At 37.2% G+C, this 10,697-nt stretch overlaps 1 protein-coding gene across 1 annotated transcript in view; it reads right to left on the minus strand.

Annotated features, from left to right (window-relative positions):
• HAPLN1 (hyaluronan and proteoglycan link protein 1) overlaps positions 1-9,811 on the minus strand; it is a 76,402-nt gene extending 66,591 nt beyond the window's left edge. Inside the window, exon 1 of the mRNA XM_064140465.1 lies at positions 9,784-9,811. The gene's annotated coding sequence lies outside the window, so the exon portion shown is untranslated. The remainder of the gene's footprint in view (positions 1-9,783) is intronic.
• Between the last annotated feature and the right edge of the window lie 886 nt (positions 9,812-10,697).

Consider the following 10,697-nt stretch of genomic DNA (forward strand, 5'->3'; position numbering starts at 1 on the left):
ATGCATCCTGCAAACATGGGAATAAAAAGATGCAGCTGTTGAGCAACAGACTGCATAATTTTTCCTTCTGCTCATATTTATTTGCACATTGCACAGTAATTGAACTTGCAAACCTTTAACTGCAAAAAGAGTCTTCCTGCTTCTTGTTTTCTCCAGACTACAAAGACTATGTATAAATTTTCCTGAAGTAGATACAACGTGACTGTGACTCCATTGCCAAAATAGCCCACAGGTGGCATTTTTGTGGACTCAAAAGACAGAAACCCAACATTCACTGGCTTTCTAATGACTTTGTGTCACAGATTACTGCATATTCAAGCCTGATATAAGAAATACATTAAATTAGCTATTTGGTGTCAAAAGAAGTCAAAGACTGTGCTTTTACACTGGAGACCTCCTTCTCCCTCTCCTTAGATGTGTATTTTTAGAGTGAGCTCTTGCCCTTTGCTATGTGTTCTTCATGATCATACTACACCTGTAAGATTCTTCCTAACTTTTATGTGACAAATTCAATATAAAGTGGACAGTTAGCACTAATATATCATAAAAAAGCATCAACTCCGGAGTAATAAAATAAATTTAAAAAAAGAAACCCTGAAAATCATTGTCTACAGAAGGAAGTCTCTTTTCTGAGATTTTTTTTGCACACTACAAATCACATAAATAAATATAGACTTGATGAAACTCATAGCTAGCTAGAAATAAAAAGTCACAATCCCCCAGTATGATGCCAGGAGAAGGCTAAAGTCCAAACAAATTGCAGCAGTTCAGTAATTGTGCCATCCTGAACCAACATTCCTTAGATAAAATAATAGACTCTGCATCAATCATTGGATGCACCAAACATGAGTCACCTTCACAACATGACCTGACAGGATCTATATCTCTTGGTCTGCAAATAAATGTTTGTGCTTTCTCTTAACAATTCCAGTGTTTTTATAAATGTGGTAGCTTTAATTTTCTGATAGAAGATCGTTACTCTGTGGCAGTGTTCTGTTCAAGTGACATAATCTTAAATTCTCTGCATATTTTTTGCTGCTTGATACTTCTTGAAAAACACCAACTCTAAACTTTCTATTAACTTTGTACCTTAAATGAATCACTCAGTATAGCGATACGCACAGGTGAAGCTGCAGTACATGGCTAAAAATGAGCAGTTCTCAAGCTTCCTTTACCCATATAAGATAGATCTGAAGCCACGCTGGACTCAACTGTATCTACAAAGATCATGTAATGACATTACCACATTTAAAATCAAAGAGTTATCTTCATGAGTCGAAAACTGTGAAAACTTGTTAAACTCTTTAGATTTTGTTAAATGCTGTTATGTTTGTTCAGATGTTGAAGCAAGTAATATTTTTTCAGAAGTATTTCTCCCAAACAGAACTACCTAATTCGACAGAACTGTGAAAAGTTGTTCAATAGAGAACTGTGAAAAGTCCAACAAAGAACCAAAAGGAGCCCTCATCTTCATACTTCTGTCCATTTTGTCTCACATGGCATTGAAAACTGAAAAAAGGGATTTCATAAGCTTTCCAGGCAAACTATGTCTGAGCTTTCTCATCTTTTAGAAATTCTTCAGTTTTTCTTCCTGCAATATGCCTCCAATACTTCTCTTTTTCTCTGCTATGGACATAGGAAGCAGATGATTCACATCACTCTTGTAGCACCATTTTACGATAAACTTAGAGGTCTTTTCCAGCCAAAACAATTATATGATTCTATGACTATTACGATGCCTGGTTTTGACTGTACTCATGTTCATGCTAGATTAGGTTAGGTCTTAGGTCTTTCAGTTGGTTCCTCCAAGCCATGCTTCCTAAACTATCATTTTTATTACTTCCATTATGACTTTCTATATCTGTCTATATAGATGTCAAAATGCAGTACCTGGCACCAGTACAAGTTAGAATAAGACCTTAAACCTCACTCATTTGCCTCAGTTTAGCACATTTTGCTTCTTTAAAAAACTTTTTTTCCCCATATTTTTTTCTCCTTTTAGGCAGGAACATTTTAACTTCAGAGCACAGCTTTCTAAATATCTCACTCTCTACCCATTTTGCATTTAAAAAAAAAAAAAACTTATGCATATTTTCTATTCCATTATCCAAGTTACTAATGAAAATATTGAGGACTACCAAAGCTGACTAGTCTTGGCAAAATTTCATTTGATATATGCTTGTTTTCACAGTGAGCCATTTGATTTCCAAACCAGTTCTGAAAACATGTCACACTTGCTTTATCAAGATGCCATCTTCCCAACTTGCTTATGAAGATGTTATACATGCCACTATCTTTCTTCCATCATACTGGAGAATGCTCCACTATATTTGACATTTTTTTTTCTTATTTTTTCATCTGATCAGAGCAGAACATACATTAAAATGTGGAGGAAATCAGATATGGAAGTTGCTTCGGAAAAAATGTAATAACTGCATGCTTCTTTTAGCCTGCTCATGAGGGAAAACAGAATGAAATGTCTGGAAACTGAATGCAAGAACCCATTCATTGGCTACAAGACCAGATGCTGGTATTAAAGGAAGCCATTAAGAGGCATCAACAAATGTTTTATTATTTGTGTTATTCTGAGAGATTCTTGGTTAAAAAATTATCATTTTTTCCTGCTGGATTTCCCAGGACATTGTTTAATTGAAAAGCTCCATCACCTCCTGTACGGACATTCAACTTCTACCTGCTCTTCTCTGCTTTTTATATTTTATGTTGTCAGAACAAGACCAGCATGTTACACATCTGCAATGTTAACTCTTTTTTCTCTGGCACATGGTTTACAGGAGCAGAGGAGCTGAGTTGAAAGACTTATGACTCCTGCAGCAGCCAAGTGCTTCTATCTGTCTTGTACTATGTGCTGCCTTATGTGTTGGGTGTAACAGACCAGGTGCCTTCAAGGCAGAACAGTGTGCAGTGTGCCATGCTAGGCACCAGTGACTGGGTAAACAAGTGTCTCTCACTCTGGTGTTTAAATGTGCTGACAGACCACTCCTTTAGTAAAAGCTAAAGAAAACCTATTGACTTCTGTGCCTCTTCTCTTTTGCAATAAAATCTGAGACAATAAATAAGTAATGTCATGTGCCCAGATTATAATCTGTTTTAACAAGCCTTTCAATCAATATTTGAGAGTAAATAGCCAGTAGTCTGTTGTTGTCTTTATCAACAATAACAGTTGAGTTCACTGTTTCAGCTGGGCAAAATCCAGATAATGTTTGAGAGAGCAGCATCTTTACTGTCTCTCATTGATTCTCGGCTTACAAAGATGACCGTTAACTCCCAAAAGTACATCAAAACAGCATGACATAATATATATGACCCAACAAACCACATAAGAAACCAGACAAGTACACAGACACTGCATTAATACAGTTCTTAGAATAATTTAGGTCAGAAAAGACCTTTAAGATCATTGAGTTAAACCACAGTTTATTTTAATACAACATGAAAATGTGCTCCAAACAACTAACCAAACAATAAATACACAATATCTAAACAAAACTCAAAACAAATAATGAATCTGCCTGTCTGTTAGACTTGCTAACAAAGCCTGAATTACATTTTGCACACCTATTTTAAATCTACATGACCAAAGCTATTTAGAAAACGAGTTACACAGATGCAGCAGAACATGACATTTTGCTTCACACGTTTGGAAATCTGGAAGCATTGTTTATCTGAAAATAACAATGTGCTCGTTAATCTCTCAGGTTATGCAAGAAATTAAAAACACAGAGCTTCACTAATGTATGTAGAGCACCTCAGGTGATAGAACACGGGAGCAAATTACTTTAGGCAATGAGCAGGAGGTATCAGAAGGTGGCAGCACTGTTATGATCTGCTGCAACACGTTAACACTGCAATTGCAGTAAGAGAACTGCCACGCCTATTGTATGTATCATCATTTTTCTCTGATACGGTTCTTACAAATATATTGATTGACCGCCACACTATAAAGGTTTCCCAGATGTTATAAAACAGGAAAATTTGCAAGGTGCTTTCCTATTTCCAGACAGTAATTTTGTATGTGACTCAGAGCTGGGCTTTCCTTCTGCTTGAAAGAAAGAAAAAAAAACAACAAACCAAACCGAACCAACCAAACAAACCAAACTGCTGCATATTTTTTGGTGTATAATGCATCTTCTCAAATATCAATAAATAGATGAACAATTACTCAGTTGCAGTTGGAGAACTTAGGAAATCATTTTAGCTGTGAAAGACTTTTCTCCTGCATAAACAGCTACTTCTACAGAGACTCTACAAGCACAGGGTTTGATTCCTCTAGTCTTTGTAAATAGGCAGCTATACTTAACACTTTATTGACATCACTGTGGTACTTATGAGTATAAAGCTAAACAAACTTTCAGGTTAGGAGCTTTATGTACTGTTCTTTGATCAGCCATGTGTGCTATTATGGATTCCATTCTGCAAACAGATGACAAGTTTTATTCACTGAACCCTTTCTGAGTTTCTATTGATTTCATTGAATCACTAATGTAAGTAAAGTTGCTTGTACATTGTTTTGCTGGGCCAGAATCTCACAGTGTAATGGTATTGTTACATGCCTTTTGTCTATATGATGGGCTAAGCAGTGATAGCCCCTAAGTAGCATAACAATGAATCACCAGTTTTAAAACAATGGAGGGTAATAGTATGCTAAAACTACAAATCAACAGCAGTGTGCCATATTACAGAATCGAATTTCAAGTCTCCAAAAAATAAAATACACATTCTAACAGAGCATGTAAGCATATACATGTGTGTGTGCATGTGTTTATGTATACACGTATACAGACACATACAGCCTGCTTCTTCTTGATATGCAGAGATATCATGGGAAAGGATTTCTGAATGTAAAGAATTGCTTATCACAACAGATGTAAGTATACCTTATGGCATAACTCACCTAGTGACGGACACACTTTAGGTGAATTACCAGGTACCATGAGATAAGAAGCAAATTAACATGATATGATATGAAAACTAATCAACCAACCAAACTCAAGGCATCCACTTGCAACAGTACACACCAAAAGTGACTGCAACCAAATTTTAACTACCTTTAAGTAATTTTATCTTTATATTTTCTTTTTTTTTCCTGGGAGTTGTTTGAAACATTTGTTTTTTACTTAGATTTCTGTCAAACACATTTCTAATCTAACCTGTCTTCATTGCCCATATGTTTCTTCCAAGCTTCAAGCATTTAAAGTAATTAGGAGGTATTATTAATGGAAACCTGTCTCAAGATAATGGCTTTCTGCTATTAGACAAATGCCAAGATGACATTTTTTGAAGCAAGTGTCATATATCTAGGGACACTCCTCTGGTCTCATGATTTCACTTATGTTATGCCAGAAAATTAATGATGTAGATTCTGCAGTAGTATTTGATGTACCCTGATTTAGGAAATGGTAGTGATTCTGTGTTCCAGTGACATCAGTAGAAGGCCTTGTCCCAGGAAAGAGTCTCAAAGACTCAATAACACAGTTTAGATTTGATTCCACTAGCAGCTCTTGTGATTCACAGTACCAGGTCAAGTAGAGTCAAAATGAAATGTAGCCACCTATGAAGAATAGCCTCAAATTAGATCTATTTGCTGTTGTGGTATTTCACCTTCCTAGACTTTAAATTTCTAGACTTTGCATGCCTGCTGGAAAGGCAGATTTCCTTCTCAATTTAGCCATTAACTCATGCACCATGTTCACAGTCTTCTATGCTAGCATTCCATACAACTCTCAGAAAAGTTTTGAGTAGCTGCTGTAGAGTACTGCTCTGTGACCTCTTAATACATGTTTTAAATGTTTGTTTTCAGAACCATTGAACAAGTTCAAGATTTCCATTCTGTTGTACTAATTAAAAAGAATCAGAAAATATTTTGAAAGTTAAGTGAATGAGAAGGACACGGAAACTGCTTGTTCTGTTAAGTGTGATGTTGCCATTTGATTTACTGTTCCGACAGTGATGAAAATCAGGAGGAAGTGAAGCACAGGGAGTTTGACTTTGCTGAGTATTTTAATTCTTCTTTGCTCCAGTAGCCACTGTGGCACTTACTTGAAAAATGCAGGATCAGAGATCCATCACCGGGTTTAGCTGCCTAGGAGCTGACTGCAGTAGAAGATGTGATGACATTGAAATAAAAAAAAAAAACCAACAAGTAAAAGCATGCAAGCTGGTTACATGGCATAAAAACAGTCATAAAGTATACCCAGACTGATGTGTGCCTGCTTAAAACCGTGCCATTTCACAGGATCCACACTTATGAGAATTGACAGCACCTTAATATCCACTACTGAATAAACAATCTAGTGGACCAAAAAAAGCAATTTTCTTTTCTCTAATAAAGAGACAGGACAGTCCAAGCGACAAGCATGCGTAGGGTCTGAGGAAGGCAGAGATAAATAACATGTACAGAAAAAGAAGATGGAAAGGGTTTATGACCTTTTATAGCCTTCAGAAATAATTTGATATTTTCTTTGTCTATACCTATCATTGACAAAATATTCAGGAACAAAACAAAAGGTAGTTTATCAAAAGCACATCCTGTATGATAAAAAGTTTTCGAAGGTGCTTTGAAATCCTGACAGGTGAACATAGCTTCTGCCACAATATTTGTACAGAAATCTCTTCCCTTTACAGTAACAATTCAGCATGTTAAACTAAGTGTTAATTTGTTGCTATATGTTCCTGCATGATTTAACAAGTCTTTGGAAAAAGGTATTAGTGGCAAATTACATTAAATAAAAGCTGAACTGATTTTTATCGTATCTATTAGGCCCTTAAAAAGCAGAAAGAATCTTAAAAAAACTGTTTAAAAAATAAAAAAGCTAGAGGACAGCTTTTAATGGTAAAAGTGAATAAAACTAACCACTTACAGCTAAATTACACCTAGATTAGTTAGATGTTCTGATTAAAAAGAAAAAAATGTTGACAGACTTTGCAACATCCACTAGATGGCAGACGCTGACCACGTTTAGGTCGCCTTATCGCCACAAAACCTCCCATTCATACGCCAGATAAAGAGCTGCATTATTAATTGATACCACTGCATCCACTCTACACCTAATATTTGTTTAGCCAGCTGTTTCCTCTAATCCTCCTTAAACACCACTGATTGAAATCCTAAGTATATTCAGACTTTTTTTTAACCCAAAGAACATTTTGTTACTGACAAGTTACAAGATACCTTTTCAAGCGCAGTACTGTATGCTACAGTTACTGACGGAACAGACAGAACGTCTAATACTTGCTCACAAGCGACAGAGGCAGCTAGTCGTAAGAAAATTATTTTTTTCCAACTTTTAATTTTTAGGTAGTTTTAAGTAATGTTAGTTTTACAATTAAAAAGAAAGGCAACTTCCAAGCATAGCTTAAGTACTGCTTCAATGCAAAGGCAAATGAAGAGTAGAAAATACTAATTCCAGATCTCACACTTTAATCCTTGCAGTGAATTGGAAAACTCTGCATGTATTTTAATATAAGCAACTGCAAAGTCATTCTTTACTTGAAGAGCTCAAAACATGTTTTGGTTGGTCAATATTACTTCCAGAATTTCATTGAAGAGCAAGGAGGTTGAGTGACTTGCTTAACCAAGTAAGTAGTGATAACAGTTCTTTTGGCTTCAAACTTGACAAACAGCAAACAAAAACGTTTCTTTTGGTCACATATCAGCAGAAAATCAGAAAGGATGGGGATCTGTAGTAGAAAATGCTCTTAGCCTTTTACAACCTGTAAAAATTGAGTGCAGCATGCAACAGAAACACTCTACCCTTTTGAGACCTCTCAGCCCCTAGCCCCAAGCTTTTATACCACTTCAGAGTTGTTGCCTTTTTTTTAAATAGCTGCTAGTTATTTTAACCTTCCTAACTGAAAATGAGAAGAAACTGAACCTGCTAGGCTTATAATGAAAGTATGCTTTGCTATGAACTAGACTGTCAGTCATGTCTCTGAAGAGGGCGTTGCTGTGGATAATACTTCCCTTTATAATGTCACATGGTTTTTTAGTCTTTCTTATTGGAATCTGCTTATACATTCCAGAATCTTATTAGGAAGACAGACCTTCTGGCACAATTTCAGTGCAGACCAGAAGTGTCTTGATTGTTATACTGACATTTTTTTTTATAACTTGAAAAAAGTACCCTCTACAAAATTATTTTCCCCATTTTGCTTAAAGTGTTATGTCAAATAGTATAAATAAAAAATCTTTCTTTTTTTTTTCTTTCTCTTCCTTTTCCTTCCTGCACTCTTTCTTCTTCTCTTTCCCCTTGGCACTAAATGTGACACAGGTAAGTACATATGGATTGGAGTCTCAATGTATTCATAGCAACTCCACTAAGCTGTGCTTTATGGGAATTGAAGATCTGCCTCCATTAGATGTGAAAACTCAAGGAAGTGTGAGCTCTTTGTAGCATGAGGATTTGACATTCTGTGTGACATGCCTTGGCATGAAGCTGCTGACTACTGGTTCCATGGAGCTCCGTGGGAGCTGACAATAATTATTCTGTTTATGAAACATTTCTGCACGTGCTGAAAGTAGTGTCTCTAGAAATGGTGTGTATTGAGAGGGTGTGTATCCATAGTTACACAGCCACATTGCATCTACGTTTTCAACTACTACATCATGCATATTCCTAATGATAGGAATCTTTCCACATCACTTCCTTCCACATTCAGGCACTAAAGCAGTCTTGATAGCCATTAATACAAATTCTTAGCTGTTAACCTACATGATTTTGATTTACAAATGTCAGGTTCTCAGTCAGCTGAGGGCTTCCATCAGCTGCATGACATCACATAACAACAAATACGTCAACATTTTCTACCCTAAAAAAGCCCTGCAGTAATGAATCCCCCTTCTAAAGATACACAAATAGCATTAAACCTCCTTAATTCAAATATGCAAAAGCTGCCCAACCCTTCATATCTAATCGACCACACGACCTGTTTTGCTATGAAAAATATTTTGAATGACACCTTTATTGGACTCTGCAAAACATATGAAGAGCCAGTAAAATGATAGCTATAGCCATGGATCAACTAATGTGCAGCTACACATTCAAAGTACTGTGGAATCCTAGCTTTCACGGTGAATAGAAACAATAAAGAAACCTATGCCAAATGTTAATCAGCCTTTCTCTGACAATAAATGGCCAAATATGACATCACTATGTATTTTACCCACATCTTATCAAAATTTGTTTCCTTCTAGCTCATAGGGAGAACTCTATGCAAATCTACTTCCAGTCCTTGAAACTCTTACTCAGTTTACCATCCTCCTTTTCCTCCATCCCAAAAACTTCTAAAAGCATCTGACTGGATGGAGAAACCCCTCAAGAAAAACAAATATGTAAAATGTATAATCTCATAGGAGGAAGCCACAGAACAGAAGTATACAACTTTTGTCTTTCAGACAGAATCCGCAGTTGCAATTTGATCTCTCCTTTGGTAACACAGAGCACTTAAACACATTGAAGTTAGCCAGTTTCAATCAGTCTTTTGCCCTCACCCCCCCTCTTCTCAGCTGCCAAATTAGATCGCTTGAAAATTCCTTCAGTGCAACCCTGGAACTGATGCCACAGACACTGATTACTGGATTCCCATCTGACTTACAGAAATTAATGAGCAAAAATCTTTCCCATAAGTTCGATTTTTAATTTTTTAAATTTTTTATTTATTTTTTTTTTTACCTTATGCAGAGTTCCCGAGTTGAGATGCTCTCAGAACTCTCCAGCAGTTTAAAAGAGAGGACAGCGAAGTGCGGAGGAAGTTTTTGGTGCTCACCTTAAGTCAGCGTGTGCGCGTGTATGCCTATGTCCCGAGTGGCTCTGGGTGGCAGAGGACCTGATTCAGGGAAGAGAGAGCCACTTTCTCACCGAGAGGAAAAGAAAAGCAACACGTCATGAGTTAAGTACGCCTCCAAGATGTCTTAATTACAGCTCAACGTGCTTTCCATTCAGACCCCAGGAATGAGAGGAAAAAATAAAACCACACAAGCGGTTTCTCTCTTACACACACCCACATCCACCCACCCTGTCCCAGCACACTGCCCTGTCCCTGTAGGTCCCTGTCCTCGCCCCTTTGGGCCAACCCTCCCAGATCTGCACCTAAAAAAGCGCCTCCCGACCAGTACAAGTCCCGAGCTGCTAAAAAAAAAAAAAAAAAAAAAAAAAAAGGAGTGTTCCTCGTGAAGGGATCATTGAATTTAGGGATTTAGGGGGTGTGATAACACGAGAAGCATGATACTTTCGACCACTTGCCTCTGGTCACTCCCAGCCTCTGCTCCTTATTTACACACACCCCCAAACCCCCTCACCCCAACTATTAACTCTGAGGGTGGGAATGTGGTTTCTGGGAGAGAGAAAGTGATGTATGAAAGGCAAGGCGTGTGTAGCAGGGTGGAAACAGCTGGACCTAACAGGATCCTGTTGTGTTTTTGTTTTATTCTCAACTTCCAATTGAATTATTAATCCAGTAAACAAGTTCAGCTTCTCTTATTACACCCTAAATGCAGAACACACCCTGCTCACGGTGCTGGCATTACAAAACCCTTAATTCAGGCAACTGTTGGCCACAGGTCTTTATGCAATTTCTAAGCAACACCTTGGGTCAACGAGCAATCCCAGCATCAAAACCAGACAGATTATGGTGCATTTCACATCAGGATACACAGAACCCCAAAGGAGGTTGCTAAAATC

This window comes from Pogoniulus pusillus, chromosome Z (assembly GCF_015220805.1).
Source record: "Pogoniulus pusillus isolate bPogPus1 chromosome Z, bPogPus1.pri, whole genome shotgun sequence".
NCBI classification, from domain to species: Eukaryota; Metazoa; Chordata; class Aves; order Piciformes; family Lybiidae; genus Pogoniulus; species Pogoniulus pusillus.